Raw genomic sequence first — 17,648 nt, forward strand, 5'->3', positions numbered from 1 at the left:
TCGATATTTTTTTCTTACACTCAATGATTAAATTTACCTCGTTGGTGCAGCAGGCAGCGCGTCAGTCTCATAATCTGAAGGTCGTGAGTTAGATCCTCACACGGGGCAGCAAAGATTTTAAAAAGAAAGTGTTGTCTGAAGAATAAGTGACAATTAATTCTCAGATGTTTTGGACTTTCAGACAATACATACTTTTGTCACGGTGGATACCACATCTTAAGGTCGATATCTATATTTTTTACTTTAGAATGAAATCATAGTTTTTTTCTCAGGTGTTGTGGACTTTCAGACCATACATTTTGGCACGGTGCTTACAACGTCACTGTCAAAATCTGAAGGTCGGTATCAATATTTTTTCTTTACGATGAATGTTTAAAAGTGCCTCGTTGGCGCGGCAGGCAGCGCGTCAGTCTCATAATCTGAAGGTCGTGAGTTTGATCCTCACACGGGGCAGCAAAGCTTATAAAAAGACAGTGTTGTCTGAAGGTGAAAATTAATTCTCAGTGGTTTTGGACTTTCAGACAATACATACTTTTGTCACGGTGGAAACCACATCTTAAGGTCGATATCAAATTGTTTTACTTTAGAATGAAATCATAGTTTTTTTCTCAGGTGTTGTGGTTTTTCAGACCATACATTTTGGCACGGTGCTTACAACGTCACTGTCAAAAAGTGAAGGTCGGTATCGATAATTTTTTCTTTCGATTTGTTGATTAAATGTGCTTCGTTAGCGCAGTAGGTAGCGCGTCAGTCTCATAATCTGAAGGTAGTGAGTTAGATCCTCACACGGGGCAGCAAAGATTTTAAAAAGAAAGTGTTGTCTGAAGAATAAGTGACAATTAATTCTCAGATGTTTTGGACTTTCAGACAATACATACTTTTGTCACGGTGGATACCACATCTTAAGGTCGATATCTATATTTTTTACTTTAGAATGAAATCATAGTTTTTTTCTCAGGTGTTGTGGACTTTCAGACCATACATTTTGGCACGGTGCTTACAACGTCACTGTCAAAATCTGAAGGTCGGTATCAATATTTTTTCTTTACGATGAATGTTTAAAAGTGCCTCGTTGGCGCGGCAGGCAGCGCGTCAGTCTCATAATCTGAAGGTCGTGAGTTTGATCCTCACACAGGGCAGCAAAGCTTATAAAAAGACAGTGTTGTCTGAAGGTGAAAATTAATTCTCAGTGGTTTTGGACTTTCAGACAATACATACTTTTGTCACGGTGGAAACCACATCTTAAGGTCGATATCAAATTGTTTTACTTTAGAATGAAATCATAGTTTTTTTCTCAGGTGTTGTGGTTTTTCAGACCATACATTTTGTCACGGTGCTTACAACGTCACTGTCAAAATCTGAAGGTCGGTATCGATATTTATATTTTTTAATTTAGAATGAAATCATAGTTTTTTTCTTAGGTGTTGTGGACTTTCAGACCATACATTTTGGCACGGTGCTTACAACGTCACTGTCAAAATCTGAAGGTCGGTATCGATATCTATATTTTTTACTTTAGAATGAAATCATTGTTTTTTTCTTAGGTGTTGTGGACTTTCAGACCATACATTTTGGCACGGTGCTTACAACGTCACTGTCAAAAAGTGAAGGTCGGTATCGATATTTTTTCTTACATTTAAAGATTTAATGTGCCTCGTTGGTGCTGCAGGCAGCGCGTCAGTCTCATAATCTGGAGGTCGTGAGTTCGATCCTCACACGGGGCAGCAAAGCTTATAAAAAGACTGTTGTCTGAAGGTGAAAATAAATTCTCAGTCGTTTTGGACTTTCAGACAATACATACTTTTGTCACGGTGGAAACCACATCTTAAGGTCGATATCAAATTGTTTTACTTTAGAATGAAATCATAGTTTTTTTCTCAGGTGTTGTGGTTTTTCAGACCATACATTTTGGCACGGTGCTTACAACGTCACTGTCAAAAAGTGAAGGTCGGTATTGATATTTTTTTCTTTCGATTTGTCGATTAAATGTGCTTCGTTAGCCCAGTAGGTAGCGCATCAGTCTCATAATCTGAAGGTCATGAGTTCGATCCTCACACAGGGCAGCAAAGGTTTTAAAAAGACAGTGTTGTCCGAAGATGAAGTGAAAATTAATTCTCTGTTCTTTTGGACTTTCAGACAATACATACTTTTGTCACAGTGGATACCACATCTTAAGGTCGATATCTATATTTTTTACTTTAGAATGAAATCATATTTTTTTTCTCAGGTGATGTGGACTTTCAGACCATACATTTTGGCACGGTGCTTACAACGTCACTGTCAAAATCTGAAAGTCGTTATCGATATTTTTTCTTTACGCTTAATGTTTACAGGTGCCTCGTTGGCGCAGCAGGCAGCGCGTCAGTCTCATAATCTGAAGGTCGTGAGTTCGATCCTCACACGGGGCAGCAAAGCTCTTAAAAAGACAGTGTTTTCTGAAGATGAAGTGAAAATTAATTCTCAGTGGTATTGGACGTTCGGACGATACATACTTTTGTCACGGTGCTTACAACGTCACTGTAAAATCTGAAGGTCGGTATCGATATCTATATTTTTTACTTTAGAATGAAATCATTGTTTTTTTCTTAGGTGTTGTGGACTTTCAGACCATACATTTTGGCACGGTGCTTACAACGTCACTGTCAAAATCTGAAGGTCGGTATCGATATTTTTTCTTACACCTAACGCTTTAATGTGCCTGGTTGGTGCAGCAGTCAGCGCCTCAGTCTCATAATCTGAAGGTCGTGAGTTAGATCCTCACACGGGGCAGCAAAGATTTTAAAAAGAAAGTGTTGTCTGAAGAATAAGTGACAATTAATTCTCAGATGTTTTGGACTTTCAGACAATACATGCTTTTGTTTCGGTGGATACCACATCTTAAGGTCGATATCTATATTTCTTACTTTCGAATGAAATCATAGTTTTTTTCTCAGGTGTTGTGGACTTTCAGACCATACATTTTGGCACGGTGCTTACAACGTCACTGTCAAAATCTGAAGGTCGTTATCGATATTTTTTCTTTACGCTTATTGTTTGAAAGTGCCTCGTTGGCGCAGCAGGCACTGCCTCAGTCTCATAATCTGAAGGTCGTGAGTTCGATCCTCACACGGGGCAGCCAAGCTTTTTAAAGACAGTGTTTTCTGAAGATTAAGTGAAAATTAATTCTCAGTGGTATTTGACGTTCAGACGATACATACTTTTGTCACGGTGCTTACAACGTCACTGTCAAAATCTGAAGGTCGGTATCGATATTTATATTTTTTAATTTAGAATGAAATCATTGTTTTTTTCTTAGGTGTTGTGGACTTTCAGACCATACATTTTGGCACGGTGCTTACAACGTCACTGTCAAAATCTGAAGGTCGGTATCGATATCTATATTTTTTACTTTAGAATGAAATCATTGTTTTTTTCTTAGGTGTTGTGGACTTTCAGACCATACATTTTGGCACGGTGCTTACAACGTCACTGTCAAAAAGTGAAGGTCGGTATCGATATTTTTTCTTACATTTAAAGATTTAATGTGCCTCGTTGGTGCAGCAGGCAGCGCGTCAGTCTCCTAATCTGGAGGTCGTGAGTTCGATCCTCACACGGGGCAGCATAGCTTATAAAAAGACTGTTGTCTGAAGGTGAAAATAAATTCTCAGTCGTTTTGGACTTTCAGACAATACATACTTTTGTCACGGTGGAAACCACATCTTAAGGTCGATATCAAATTGTTTTACTTTAGAATGAAATCATAGTTTTTTTCTCAGGTGTTGTGGTTTTTCAGACCATACATTTTGGCACGGTGCTTACAACGTCACTGTCAAAATCTGAAGGTCGGTATAGATATTTTTTCTTACACTCAATGATTTGATGTGCCTCGTTGGTGCAGCAGGCAGTGCATCAGTCTCATAATCTGAAAGTCGTGTGTTCGATCCTCACACGGGTCAGCAAAGCTTATAAAAAGACTGTTGTCTGATGGTGAAAATGAGTTCTCAGTGGTTTTGGACTTTCAGACAATACATACTTTTGTCACGGTGGAAACCACATCTTAAGGTCGATATCAAATTGTTTTACTTTAGAATGAAATCATTTTTTTTTTCTCAGGTGTTGTGGTTTTTCAGACCATACATTTTGGCACGGTGCTTACAACGTCACTGTCAAAAAGTGAAGGTCGGTATTGATATTTTTTTCTTTCGATTTGTTGATTAAATGTGCTTCGTTAGCCCAGTAGGTAGCGCATCAGTCTCATAATCTGAAGGTCGTGAGTTCGATCCTCACACAGGGCAGCAAAGGTTTTAAAAAGACAGTGTTGTCCGAAGATGAAGTGAAAATTAATTCTCAGTTGTTTTGGACTTTCAGACAATACATAATTTTGTCACAGTGGATACCACATCTTAAGGTCGATATCTATATTTTTTACTTTAGAATGAAATCATATTTTTTTTCTCAGGTGATGTGGACTTTCAGACCATACATTTTGGCACGGTGCTTACAACGGCACTGTCAAAATCTGAAAGTCGTTATCGATATTTTTTATTTACGCTTAATGTTTATAAGTGCCTCGTTGGCGCAGCAGGCAGCGCGTCAGTCTCATAATCTGAAGGTCGTGAGTTCGATCCTCACACGGGGCAGCAAAGCTTATAAAAAGACAGTGTTGTCTGAAGGTGAAAATTAATTCTCAGTGGTTTTGGACTTTCAGACAATACATACTTTTGTCACGGTGGAAACCACATCTTAAGGTCGATATCAAATTGTTTTACTTTAGAATGAAATCATAGTTTTTTTCTCAGGTGTTGTGGTTTTTCAGACCATACCTTTTGGCACGGTGCTTACAACGTCACTGTCAAAAAGTGAAGGTCGGTATCGATATTTTTTTCTTTCGATTTGTCGATTAAATGTGCTTCGTTAGCACAGTAGGTAGCGCGTCAGTCTCATAATCTGAAGGTCGTGAGTTCGATCCTCACACGGGGCAGCAAAGCTTTTAAAAAGACAGTGTTGTCCGAAGATGAAGTGAAAATGAATTCTCAGTTGTTTTGGACTTTCAGACAATACATACTTTTGTCACAGTGGATACCACATCTTAAGGTCGATATCTATATTTTTTACTTTAGAATGAAATCATATTTTTTTTCTCAGGTGATGTGGACTTTCAGACCATACATTTTGGCACGGTGCTTACAACGGCACTGTCAAAATCTGAAAGTCGTTATCGATATTTTTTATTTACGCTTAATGTTTACAAGTGCCTCGTTGGCGCAGCAGGCAGCGCGTCAGTCTCATAATCTGAAGGTCGTGAGTTCGATCCTCACACGGGGCAGCAAAGCTTATAAAAAGACAGTGTTGTCTGAAGGTGAAAATTAATTCTCAGTGGTTTTGGACTTTCAGACAATACATACTTTTGTCACGGTGGAAACCACATCTTAAGGTCGATATCAAATTGTTTTACTTTAGAATGAAATCATAGTTTTTTTCTTAGGTGTTGTGGTTTTTCAGACCATACCTTTTGGCACGGTGCTTACAACGTCACTGTCAAAAAGTGAAGGTCGGTATCGATATTTTTTTCTTTCGATTTGTCGATTAAATATGCTTCGTTAGCGCAGTAGGTAGCGCGTCAGTCTCATAATCTGAAGGTCGTGAGTTCGATCCTCACACGGGGCAGAAAAGCTTTTAAAAAGACAGTGTTGTCCGAAGATGAAGTGAAAATTAATTCTCAGTTGTTTTGGACTTTCAGACAATACATACTTTTGTCACAGTGGATACCACATCTTAAGGTCGATATCTATATTTTTTACTTTAGAATGAAATCATAGTTTTTTTCTCAGGTGATGTGGACTTTCAGACCATACATTTTGGCACGGTGCTTACAACGTCACTGTCAAAATCTGAAGGTCGTTATCGATATTATTTCTTTACGCTTAATAAATAGAAGTGCCTCGTTGGCGCAGCAGGCAGCGCGTCTGTCTCATAATCTGAAGGTCGTGAGTTCGATCCTCACACGGGACAGCAAAGCTTTTAAAAAAACAGTGTTTTCTGAAGATGAAGTGAAAATTAATTCTCAGTGGTATTGGACGTTCAGACGATACATACTTTTGTCACGGTGCTTACAACGTCACTGTCAAAATCTGAAGGTCGGTATCCATATCTATATTTTTTACTTTAGAATGAAATCATAGTTTTTTTCTCAGGTGATGTGGACTTTCAGACCATACATTTTGGCACGGTGCTTACAACGTCACTGTCAAAATCTGAAGGTCGTTATCGATATTTTTTCTTTACGCTTAATGTTTAGAAGTGCCTCGTTGGTGCAGCAGGCAGCGCGTCAGTCTCATAATCTGAAGGTTGTGAGTTCGATCCTCACACGGGGCTGCAAAGCTTATAAAAAGACAGTGTTGTCTGAAGGTGAAAATGAATTCTCAGTGGTTTTGGACTTTCAGACAATACATACTTTTGTCACGGTGGAAACCACATCTTAAGGTCGATATCAAATTGTTTTACTTTAGAATGAAATCATAGTTTTTTTCTCAGGTGTTGTGGTTTTTCAGACCATACATTTTGGCACGGTGCTTACAACGTCACTGTCAAAAAGTGAAGGTCGGTATTGATAGTTTTTTCTTTCGATTTATTGATTAAATGTGCCTCGTTAGCGCAGTAGGTAGCGCGTCAGTCTCATAATCTGAAGGTCGTGAGTTCGATCCTCACACGGGGCAGCAAAGCTTTTAATAAGAAAGTGTTTTCTGAAGATGAAGTGAAAATTAATTCTCAGTGGTATTGGACGTTCAGACGATACATACTTTTGTCACGGTGCTTACAACGTCACTGTCAAAATCTGAAGGTCGGTATCGATATCTATATTTTTTACTTTAGAATGAAATCATTGTTTATTTCTTAGGTGTTGTGGACTTTCAGACCATACATTTTGGCACGGTGCTTACAACGTCACTATCAAAATCTGAAGGTCGTTATCGATATTTTTTCTTTACGCTCTATGTCTAAAAGTGCCTCGTTGGCGCAGCGTGCAGCGCGTCAGTCTCATAATCTGAAGGTCGTGAGTTCGATCCTCACACTGGGCAGCAAAGTTTATAGAAAGACAGTGTTGTCTGAAGGTGAAAATTAATTCTCAGTCGTTTTGGACTTTCAGACAATACATACTTTTGTCACGGTGGAAACCACATCTTAAGGTCAATATCAAATTGTTTTACTTTAGAATGAAATCATTGTTTTTTTCTCAGGTGTTGTGGTTTTTCAGACCATACATTTTGGCACGGTGCTTACAACGTCACTGTCAAAAAGTGAAGGTCGGTATCGATCATTTTTTCTTTCGATTTGTTGATTAAATGTGCTTCGTTAGCGCAGTAGGTAGCGCGTCAGTCTCATAATCTGAAGGTCGTGAGTTAGATCCTCACACGGGGCAGCAAAGCTCTTAAAAAGACAGTGTTTTCTGAAGATGAAGTGAAAATGAATTCTCAGTGGTATTGGACGTTCAGACTATACATACTTTTGTCACGGTGCTTACAACGTCACTGTAAAATCTGAAGGTCGGTATCGATGTCTATATTTTTTACTTTAGAATGAAATCATTGTTTTTTTCTTAGGTGTTGTGGACTTTCAGACCATACATTTTGGCACGGTGCTTACAACGTCACTGTCAAAATCTGAAGGTCGGTATCGATATTTTTTCTTACACTTAATGCTTTAATGTGCCTGGTTGGTGCAGCAGGCAGCGCGTCAGTCTCATAATCCGAAGGTCGTGAGTTCGATCCTCACACGGGTTAGCAAAGCTTATAAAAAGACAGTGTTGTCTGAAGGTGAAAATTAATTCTCAGTGGTTTTGGACTTTCAGACAATACATACTTTTGTCACGGTGGAAACCACATCTTAAGGTCGATATCAAATTGTTTTACTTTAGAATGAAATCATTGTTTTTTTCTCAGGTGTTGTGGTTTTTCAGACCATACATTTTGGCACGGTGCTTACAACGTCACTGTCAAAAAGTGAAGGTCGGTATTGATAATTTTTTCTTTCGATTTGTTGATTAAATGTGCCTCGTTAGCGCAGTAGGTAGCGCGTCAGTCTCATAATCTGAAGGTCGTGAGTTCGATCCTCACACAGGGCAGCAAAGCTTTTAATAAGAAAGTGTTGTCTGAAGATGAAGTTAAAATTAATTCTCAGTGGTTTTGGACTTCCAGACAATACATACTTTTGTCACAGTGGATACCACATCTTAAGGTCGATATCTATATTTTTTACTTTAGAATGAAATCATTGTTTTTTTCTCAGGTGTTGTGGTTTTTCAGACCATACATTTTGGCACGGTGCTTACAACGTCACTGTCAAAAAGTGAAAGTCATTATCGATATTTTTTCTTTACGCTTAATGTTTAAAAGTGCCTCGTTGGCGCAGCATGCAGTGCGTCAGTCTCATAATCTGAAGGTCGTGAGTTCGATCCTCACACGGGGCAGCAAAGCTTTTAATAAGAAAGTGTTGTCTGAAGATGAAGTTAAAATTAATTCTCAGTGGTTTTGGACATCCAGACAATACATACTTTTGTCACAGTGGATACCACATCTTAAGGTCGATATCTATATTTTTTACTTTAGAATGAAATCATTGTTTTTTTCTCAGGTGTTGTGGTTTTTCAGACCATACATTTTGGCACGGTGCTTACAACGTCACTGTCAAAAAGTGAAAGTCATTATCGATATTTTTTCTTTACGCTTAATGTTTAAAAGTGCCTCGTTGGCGCAGCAGGCAGCGCGTCAGTCTCATAATCTGAAGGTCGTGAGTTCGATCCTCACACGGGGAAGAAAGCTTTTAAAAAAACAGTGTTTTCTGAAGATGAAGTGAAAATTAATTCTCAGTGGTATTGGACGTTCAGACGATACATACTTTTGTCACGGTGCTTACAACGTCACTGTCAAAATCTGAAGGTCGGTATCCATATCTATATTTTTTACTTTAGAATGAAATCATAGTTTTTTTCTCAGGTGATGTCGACTTTCAGACCATACATTTTGGCACGGTGCTTACAATGTCACTGTCAAAATCTGAAGGTCGTTATCGATATTTTTTCTTTACGCTTAATGTTTAGAAGTTCCTCGTTGGCGCAGCAGGCAGCGCGTCAGTCTCATAATCTGAAGGTCGTGAGTTCGATCCTCACACGGGTCAGCAAAGCTTATAAAAAGACAGTGTTGTCTGAAGGTGAAAATTAATTCTCAGTGGTTTTGGACTTTCAGACAATACATCGTTTTGTCACGGTGGAAACCACATCTTAAGGTCGATATCAAATTGTTTTACTTTAGAATGAAATCATAGTTTTTTTCTCAGGTGTTGTGGTTTTTCAGACCATACATTTTGGCACGGTGCTTACAACGTCACTGTCAAAAAGTGAAGGTCGGTATTGATAATTTTTTCTTTCGATTTGTTGATTAAATGTACCTCGTTAGCGCAGTAGGTAGCGCGTCAGTCTCATAATCTGAAGGTCGTGAGTTCGATCCTCACACGGGGCAGCAAAGCTTTTAATAAGAAAGTGTTTTCTGAAGATCAAGTGAAAATTAATTCTCAGTGGTTTTGGACTTCCAGACAATACATACTTTTGTCACAGTGGATAACACATCTTAAGGTCGATATCTATATTTTTTACTTTAGAATGAAATCATTGTTTTTTTCTCAGGTGTTGTGGTTTTTCAGACCATACATTTTGGCACGGTGCTTACAACGTCACTGTCAAAAAGTGAAAGTCATTATCGATATTTTTTCTTTACGCTTAATGTTTAAAAGTGCCTCGTTGGCGCAGCATGCAGTGCGTCAGTCTCATAATCTGAAGGTCGTGAGTTCGATCCTCACACGGGGCAGCAAAGCTTTTAATAAGAAAGTGTTGTCTGAAGATGAAGTTAAAATTAATTCTCAGTGGTTTTGGACATCCAGACAATACATACTTTTGTCACAGTGGATACCACATCTTAAGGTCGATATCTATATTTTTTACTTTAGAATGAAATCATTGTTTTTTTCTCAGGTGTTGTGGTTTTTCAGACCATACATTTTGGCACGGTGCTTACAACGTCACTGTCAAAAAGTGAAAGTCATTATCGATATTTTTTCTTTACGCTTAATGTTTAAAAGTGCCTCGTTGGCGCAGCAGGCAGCGCGTCAGTCTCATAATCTGAAGGTCGTGAGTTCGATCCTCACACGGGGAAGAAAGCTTTTAAAAAAACAGTGTTTTCTGAAGATGAAGTGAAAATTAATTCTCAGTGGTATTGGACGTTCAGACGATACATACTTTTGTCACGGTGCTTACAACGTCACTGTCAAAATCTGAAGGTCGGTATCCATATCTATATTTTTTACTTTAGAATGAAATCATAGTTTTTTTCTCAGGTGATGTCGACTTTCAGACCATACATTTTGGCACGGTGCTTACAATGTCACTGTCAAAATCTGAAGGTCGGTATCGATATTTTTTTCTTTCGATTTGTCGATTAAATGTGCTTCGTTAGCACAGTAGGTAGCGCGTCAGTCTCATAATCTGAAGGTCGTGAGTTCGATCCTCACACGGGGCAGCAAATCTTTTAAAAAGACAGTGTTGTCCGAAGATGAAGTGAAAATGAATTCTCAGTTGTTTTGGACTTTCAGACAATACATACTTTTGTCACAGTGGATACCACATCTTAAGGTCGATATCTATATTTTTTACTTTAGAATGAAATCATATTTTTTTTCTCAGGTGATGTGGACTTTCAGACCATACATTTTGGCACGGTGCTTACAACGGCACTGTCAAAATCTGAAAGTCGTTATCGATATTTTTTATTTACGCTTAATGTTTACAAGTGCCTCGTTGGCGCAGCAGGCAGCGCGTCAGTCTCATAATCTGAAGGTCGTGAGTTCGATCCTCACACGGGGCAGCAAAGCTTATAAAAAGACAGTGTTGTCTGAAGGTGAAAATTAATTCTCAGTGGTTTTGGACTTTCAGACAATACATACTTTTGTCACGGTGGAAACCACATCTTAAGGTCGATATCAAATTGTTTTACTTTAGAATGAAATCATAGTTTTTTTCTTAGGTGTTGTGGTTTTTCAGACCATACCTTTTGGCACGGTGCTTACAACGTCACTGTCAAAAAGTGAAGGTCGGTATCGATATTTTTTTCTTTCGATTTGTTGATTAAATATGCTTCGTTAGCGCAGTAGGTAGCGCGTCAGTCTCATAATCTGAAGGTCGTGAGTTCGATCCTCACACGGGGCAGAAAAGCTTTTAAAAAGACAGTGTTGTCCGAAGATGAAGTGAAAATTAATTCTCAGTTGTTTTGGACTTTCAGACAATACATACTTTTGTCACAGTGGATACCACATCTTAAGGTCGATATCTATATTTTTTACTTTAGAATGAAATCATAGTTTTTTTCTCAGGTGATGTGGACTTTCAGACCATACATTTTGGCACGGTGCTTACAACGTCACTGTCAAAATCTGAAGGTCGTTATCGATATTATTTCTTTACGCTTAATAAATAGAAGTGCCTCGTTGGCGCAGCAGGCAGCGCGTCTGTCTCATAATCTGAAGGTCGTGAGTTCGATCCTCACACGGGACAGCAAAGCTTTTAAAAAAACAGTGTTTTCTGAAGATGAAGTGAAAATTAATTCTCAGTGGTATTGGACGTTCAGACGATACATACTTTTGTCACGGTGCTTACAACGTCACTGTCAAAATCTGAAGGTCGGTATCGATATCTATATTTTTTACTTTAGAATGAAATCATTGTTTATTTCTTAGGTGTTGTGGACTTTCAGACCATACATTTTGGCACGGTGCTTACAACGTCACTGTCAAAATCTGAAGGTCGGTATCGATATTTTTTCTTACACTTAATGATTTAATGTTCCTCGTTGGTGCAGCAGGCAGCGCGTCAGTCTCATAATCTGAAGGTCGTGAGTTCGATCCTCACACGGGGCTGCAAAGCTTATAAAAAGACAGTGTTGTCTGAAGGTGAAAATGAATTCTCAGTGCTTTTGGACTTTCAGACAATACATACTTTTGTCACGGTGGAAACCACATCTTAAGGTCGATATCAAATTGTTTTACTTTAGAATGAAATCATAGTTTTTTTCTCAGGTGTTGTGATTTTTCAGACCATACATTTTGGCACGGTGCTTACAACGTCACTGTCAAAAAGTGAAGGTCGGTATTGATAATTTTTTCTTTCGATTTGTTGGTTAAATGTGCCTCGTTAGCGCAGTAGGTAGCGCGTCAGTCTCATAATCTGAAGGTCGTGAGTTCGATCCTCACACGGGGCAGCAAAGCTTTTAATAAGAAAGTGTTGTCTGAAGATGAAGTGAAAATTAATTCTCAGTGGTTTTGGACTTCCAGACAATACATACTTTTGTCACAGTGGATACCACATCTTAAGGTCGATATCTATATTTTTTACTTTAGAATGAAATCATTGTTTTTTTCTCAGGTGTTGTGGTTTTTCAGACCATACATTTTGGCACGGTGCTTACAACGTCACTGTCAAAAAGTGAAGGTCGTTATCGATATTTTTTCTTTACGCTTAATGTTTAAAAGTGCCTCGTTGGCGCAGCAGGCAGCGCGTCAGTCTCATAATCTGAAGGTCGTGAGTTCGATCCTCACACAGGGCAGCAAAGCTTTTAAAAAAACAGTGTTTTCTGAAGATGAAGTGAAAATTAATTCTCAGTGGTATTGGACGTTCAGACGATACATACTTTTGTCACGGTGCTTACAACGTCACTGTCAAAATCTGAAGGTCGGTATCCATATCTATATTTTTTACTTTAGAATGAAATCATAGTTTTTTTCTCAGGTGATGTGGACTTTCAGACCATACATTTTGGCACGGTGCTTACAACGTCACTGTCAAAATCTGAAGGTCGTTATCGATATTTTTTCTTTACGCTTAATGTTTAGAAGTGCCTCGTTGGTGCAGCAGGCAGCGCGTCAGTCTCATAATCTGAAGGTTGTGAGTTCGATCCTCACACGGGGCTGCAAAGCTTATAAAAAGACAGTGTTGTCTGAAGGTGAAAATGAATTCTCAGTGGTTTTGGACTTTCAGACAATACATACTTTTGTCACGGTGGAAACCACATCTTAAGGTCGATATCAAATTGTTTTACTTTAGAATGAAATCATAGTTTTTTTCTCAGGTGTTGTGGTTTTTCAGACCATACATTTTGGCACGGTGCTTACAACGTCACTGTCAAAAAGTGAAGGTCGGTATTGATAGTTTTTTCTTTCGATTTATTGATTAAATGTGCCTCGTTAGCGCAGTAGGTAGCGCGTCAGTCTCATAATCTGAAGGTCGTGAGTTCGATCCTCACACGGGGCAGCAAAGCTTTTAATAAGAAAGTGTTTTCTGAAGATGAAGTGAAAATTAATTCTCAGTGGTATTGGACGTTCAGACGATACATACTTTTGTCACGGTGCTTACAACGTCACTGTCAAAATCTGAAGGTCGGTATCGATATCTATATTTTTTACTTTAGAATGAAATCATTGTTTATTTCTTAGGTGTTGTGGACTTTCAGACCATACATTTTGGCACGGTGCTTACAACGTCACTATCAAAATCTGAAGGTCGTTATCGATATTTTTTCTTTACGCTCTATGTCTAAAAGTGCCTCGTTGGCGCAGCGTGCAGCGCGTCAGTCTCATAATCTGAAGGTCGTGAGTTCGATCCTCACACTGGGCAGCAAAGTTTATAGAAAGACAGTGTTGTCTGAAGGTGAAAATTAATTCTCAGTCGTTTTGGACTTTCAGACAATACATACTTTTGTCACGGTGGAAACCACATCTTAAGGTCAATATCAAATTGTTTTACTTTAGAATGAAATCATTGTTTTTTTCTCAGGTGTTGTGGTTTTTCAGACCATACATTTTGGCACGGTGCTTACAACGTCACTGTCAAAAAGTGAAGGTCGGTATCGATCATTTTTTCTTTCGATTTGTTGATTAAATGTGCTTCGTTAGCGCAGTAGGTAGCGCGTCAGTCTCATAATCTGAAGGTCGTGAGTTAGATCCTCACACGGGGCAGCAAAGCTCTTAAAAAGACAGTGTTTTCTGAAGATGAAGTGAAAATGAATTCTCAGTGGTATTGGACGTTCAGACTATACATACTTTTGTCACGGTGCTTACAACGTCACTGTAAAATCTGAAGGTCGGTATCGATGTCTATATTTTTTACTTTAGAATGAAATCATTGTTTTTTTCTTAGGTGTTGTGGACTTTCAGACCATACATTTTGGCACGGTGCTTACAACGTCACTGTCAAAATCTGAAGGTCGGTATCGATATTTTTTCTTACACTTAATGCTTTAATGTGCCTGGTTGGTGCAGCAGGCAGCGCGTCAGTCTCATAATCCGAAGGTCGTGAGTTCGATCCTCACACGGGTTAGCAAAGCTTATAAAAAGACAGTGTTGTCTGAAGGTGAAAATTAATTCTCAGTGGTTTTGGACTTTCAGACAATACATACTTTTGTCACGGTGGAAACCACATCTTAAGGTCGATATCAAATTGTTTTACTTTAGAATGAAATCATTGTTTTTTTCTCAGGTGTTGTGGTTTTTCAGACCATACATTTTGGCACGGTGCTTACAACGTCACTGTCAAAAAGTGAAGGTCGGTATTGATAATTTTTTCTTTCGATTTGTTGATTAAATGTGCCTCGTTAGCGCAGTAGGTAGCGCGTCAGTCTCATAATCTGAAGGTCGTGAGTTCGATCCTCACACAGGGCAGCAAAGCTTTTAATAAGAAAGTGTTGTCTGAAGATGAAGTTAAAATTAATTCTCAGTGGTTTTGGACTTCCAGACAATACATACTTTTGTCACAGTGGATACCACATCTTAAGGTCGATATCTATATTTTTTACTTTAGAATGAAATCATTGTTTTTTTCTCAGGTGTTGTGGTTTTTCAGACCATACATTTTGGCACGGTGCTTACAACGTCACTGTCAAAAAGTGAAAGTCATTATCGATATTTTTTCTTTACGCTTAATGTTTAAAAGTGCCTCGTTGGCGCAGCATGCAGTGCGTCAGTCTCATAATCTGAAGGTCGTGAGTTCGATCCTCACACGGGGCAGCAAAGCTTTTAATAAGAAAGTGTTGTCTGAAGATGAAGTTAAAATTAATTCTCAGTGGTTTTGGACATCCAGACAATACATACTTTTGTCACAGTGGATACCACATCTTAAGGTCGATATCTATATTTTTTACTTTAGAATGAAATCATTGTTTTTTTCTCAGGTGTTGTGGTTTTTCAGACCATACATTTTGGCACGGTGCTTACAACGTCACTGTCAAAAAGTGAAAGTCATTATCGATATTTTTTCTTTACGCTTAATGTTTAAAAGTGCCTCGTTGGCGCAGCAGGCAGCGCGTCAGTCTCATAATCTGAAGGTCGTGAGTTCGATCCTCACACGGGGAAGAAAGCTTTTAAAAAAACAGTGTTTTCTGAAGATGAAGTGAAAATTAATTCTCAGTGGTATTGGACGTTCAGACGATACATACTCTTGTCACGGTGCTTACAACGTCACTGTCAAAATCTGAAGGTCGGTATCCATATCTATATTTTTTACTTTAGAATGAAATCATAGTTTTTTTCTCAGGTGATGTCGACTTTCAGACCATACATTTTGGCACGGTGCTTACAATGTCACTGTCAAAATCTGAAGGTCGTTATCGATATTTTTTCTTTACGCTTAATGTTTAGAAGTTCCTCGTTGGCGCAGCAGGCAGCGCGTCAGTCTCATAATCTGAAGGTCGTGAGTTTGATCCTCACACGGGTCAGCAAAGCTTATAAAAAGACAGTGTTGTCTGAAGGTGAAAATTAATTCTCAGTGGTTTTGGACTTTCAGACAATACATCGTTTTGTCACGGTGGAAACCACATCTTAAGGTCGATATCAAATTGTTTTACTTTAGAATGAAATCATAGTTTTTTTCTCAGGTGTTGTGGTTTTTCAGACCATACATTTTGGCACGGTGCTTACAACGTCACTGTCAAAAAGTGAAGGTCGGTATTGATAATTTTTTCTTTCGATTTGTTGATTAAATGTACCTCGTTAGCGCAGTAGGTAGCGCGTCAGTCTCATAATCTGAAGGTCGTGAGTTCGATCCTCACACGGGGCAGCAAAGCTTTTAATAAGAAAGTGTTTTCTGAAGATCAAGTGAAAATTAATTCTCAGTGGTTTTGGACTTCCAGACAATACATACTTTTGTCACAGTGGATAACACATCTTAAGGTCGATATCTATATTTTTTACTTTAGAATGAAATCATTGTTTTTTTCTCAGGTGTTGTGGTTTTTCAGACCATACATTTTGGCACGGTGCTTACAACGTCACTGTCAAAAAGTGAAAGTCATTATCGATATTTTTTCTTTACGCTTAATGTTTAAAAGTGCCTCGTTGGCGCAGCATGCAGTGCGTCAGTCTCATAATCTGAAGGTCGTGAGTTCGATCCTCACACGGGGCAGCAAAGCTTTTAATAAGAAAGTGTTGTCTGAAGATGAAGTTAAAATTAATTCTCAGTGGTTTTGGACATCCAGACAATACATACTTTTGTCACAGTGGATACCACATCTTAAGGTCGATATCTATATTTTTTACTTTAGAATGAAATCATTGTTTTTTTCTCAGGTGTTGTGGTTTTTCAGACCATACATTTTGGCACGGTGCTTACAACGTCACTGTCAAAAAGTGAAAGTCATTATCGATATTTTTTCTTTACGCTTAATGTTTAAAAGTGCCTCGTTGGCGCAGCAGGCAGCGCGTCAGTCTCATAATCTGAAGGTCGTGAGTTCGATCCTCACACGGGGAAGAAAGCTTTTAAAAAAACAGTGTTTTCTGAAGATGAAGTGAAAATTAATTCTCAGTGGTATTGGACGTTCAGACGATACATACTTTTGTCACGGTGCTTACAACGTCACTGTCAAAATCTGAAGGTCGGTATCCATATCTATATTTTTTACTTTAGAATGAAATCATAGTTTTTTTCTCAGGTGATGTCGACTTTCAGACCATACATTTTGGCACGGTGCTTACAATGTCACTGTCAAAATCTGAAGGTCGTTATCGATATTTTTTCTTTACGCTTAATGTTTAGAAGTTCCTCGTTGGCGCAGCAGGCAGCGCGTCAGTCTCATAATCTGAAGGTCGTGAGTTTGATCCTCACACGGGTCAGCAAAGCTTATAAAAAGACAGTGTTGTCTGAAGGTGAAAATTAATTCTCAGTGGTTTTGGACTTTCAGACAATACATACTTTTGTCACGGTGGAAACCACATCTTAAGGTCGATATCAAATTGTTTTACTTTAGAATGAAATCATAGTTTTTTTCTCAGGTGTTGTGGTTTTTCAGACCATACATTTTGGCACGGTGCTTACAACGTCACTGTCAAAAAGTGAAGGTCGGTATTGATAATTTTTTCTTTCGATTTGTTGATTAAATGTACCTCGTTAGCGCAGTAGGTAGCGCGTCAGTCTCATAATCTGAAGGTCGTGAGTTCGATCCTCACACGGGGCAGCAAAGCTTTTAATAAGAAAGTGTTTTCTGAAGATCAAGTGAAAATTAATTCTCAGTGGTTTTGGACTTCCAGACAATACATACTTTTGTCACAGTGGATAACACATCTTAAGGTCGATATCTATA

At 38.5% G+C, this 17,648-nt stretch overlaps 19 non-coding genes across 19 annotated transcripts; all 19 read left to right on the forward strand.

Moving 5' to 3' along the window:
• The first annotated feature begins 2,335 nt into the window (after positions 1-2,335).
• On the forward strand, positions 2,336-2,408 carry trnam-cau (transfer RNA methionine (anticodon CAU)). Its single transcript has one exon. It is a non-coding gene; the product is annotated as a tRNA-Met (tRNA).
• A 1,117-nt stretch (positions 2,409-3,525) lies between these two features.
• trnar-ccu (transfer RNA arginine (anticodon CCU)) lies at positions 3,526-3,598 on the forward strand. The gene has a single exon. It is a non-coding gene; the product is annotated as a tRNA-Arg (tRNA).
• Positions 3,599-4,546: 948 nt separating this feature from the next.
• On the forward strand, positions 4,547-4,619 carry trnam-cau (transfer RNA methionine (anticodon CAU)). Its single transcript has one exon. It is a non-coding gene; the product is annotated as a tRNA-Met (tRNA).
• A 268-nt stretch (positions 4,620-4,887) lies between these two features.
• Positions 4,888-4,960, forward strand: trnam-cau (transfer RNA methionine (anticodon CAU)). Its single transcript has one exon. It is a non-coding gene; the product is annotated as a tRNA-Met (tRNA).
• Positions 4,961-5,232: 272 nt separating this feature from the next.
• On the forward strand, positions 5,233-5,305 carry trnam-cau (transfer RNA methionine (anticodon CAU)). The gene has a single exon. It is a non-coding gene; the product is annotated as a tRNA-Met (tRNA).
• Positions 5,306-5,573: 268 nt separating this feature from the next.
• trnam-cau (transfer RNA methionine (anticodon CAU)) lies at positions 5,574-5,646 on the forward strand. The gene has a single exon. It is a non-coding gene; the product is annotated as a tRNA-Met (tRNA).
• Positions 5,647-6,622: 976 nt separating this feature from the next.
• Positions 6,623-6,695, forward strand: trnam-cau (transfer RNA methionine (anticodon CAU)). Its single transcript has one exon. It is a non-coding gene; the product is annotated as a tRNA-Met (tRNA).
• A 631-nt stretch (positions 6,696-7,326) lies between these two features.
• trnam-cau (transfer RNA methionine (anticodon CAU)) lies at positions 7,327-7,399 on the forward strand. The gene has a single exon. It is a non-coding gene; the product is annotated as a tRNA-Met (tRNA).
• Positions 7,400-8,028: 629 nt separating this feature from the next.
• Positions 8,029-8,101, forward strand: trnam-cau (transfer RNA methionine (anticodon CAU)). Its single transcript has one exon. It is a non-coding gene; the product is annotated as a tRNA-Met (tRNA).
• A 1,320-nt stretch (positions 8,102-9,421) lies between these two features.
• Positions 9,422-9,494, forward strand: trnam-cau (transfer RNA methionine (anticodon CAU)). The gene has a single exon. It is a non-coding gene; the product is annotated as a tRNA-Met (tRNA).
• A 980-nt stretch (positions 9,495-10,474) lies between these two features.
• trnam-cau (transfer RNA methionine (anticodon CAU)) lies at positions 10,475-10,547 on the forward strand. Its single transcript has one exon. It is a non-coding gene; the product is annotated as a tRNA-Met (tRNA).
• Positions 10,548-10,819: 272 nt separating this feature from the next.
• On the forward strand, positions 10,820-10,892 carry trnam-cau (transfer RNA methionine (anticodon CAU)). The gene has a single exon. It is a non-coding gene; the product is annotated as a tRNA-Met (tRNA).
• A 268-nt stretch (positions 10,893-11,160) lies between these two features.
• trnam-cau (transfer RNA methionine (anticodon CAU)) lies at positions 11,161-11,233 on the forward strand. Its single transcript has one exon. It is a non-coding gene; the product is annotated as a tRNA-Met (tRNA).
• Positions 11,234-12,208: 975 nt separating this feature from the next.
• Positions 12,209-12,281, forward strand: trnam-cau (transfer RNA methionine (anticodon CAU)). Its single transcript has one exon. It is a non-coding gene; the product is annotated as a tRNA-Met (tRNA).
• A 976-nt stretch (positions 12,282-13,257) lies between these two features.
• trnam-cau (transfer RNA methionine (anticodon CAU)) lies at positions 13,258-13,330 on the forward strand. Its single transcript has one exon. It is a non-coding gene; the product is annotated as a tRNA-Met (tRNA).
• A 631-nt stretch (positions 13,331-13,961) lies between these two features.
• Positions 13,962-14,034, forward strand: trnam-cau (transfer RNA methionine (anticodon CAU)). The gene has a single exon. It is a non-coding gene; the product is annotated as a tRNA-Met (tRNA).
• A 629-nt stretch (positions 14,035-14,663) lies between these two features.
• On the forward strand, positions 14,664-14,736 carry trnam-cau (transfer RNA methionine (anticodon CAU)). The gene has a single exon. It is a non-coding gene; the product is annotated as a tRNA-Met (tRNA).
• Positions 14,737-16,056: 1,320 nt separating this feature from the next.
• On the forward strand, positions 16,057-16,129 carry trnam-cau (transfer RNA methionine (anticodon CAU)). The gene has a single exon. It is a non-coding gene; the product is annotated as a tRNA-Met (tRNA).
• Positions 16,130-17,449: 1,320 nt separating this feature from the next.
• Positions 17,450-17,522, forward strand: trnam-cau (transfer RNA methionine (anticodon CAU)). Its single transcript has one exon. It is a non-coding gene; the product is annotated as a tRNA-Met (tRNA).
• The last annotated feature ends 126 nt before the right edge of the window (positions 17,523-17,648 follow it).

Source organism: Salmo salar, chromosome 02 (assembly GCF_965601325.2).
Source record: "Salmo salar chromosome 02, fSalSal1, whole genome shotgun sequence".
NCBI classification, from domain to species: Eukaryota; Metazoa; Chordata; class Actinopteri; order Salmoniformes; family Salmonidae; genus Salmo; species Salmo salar.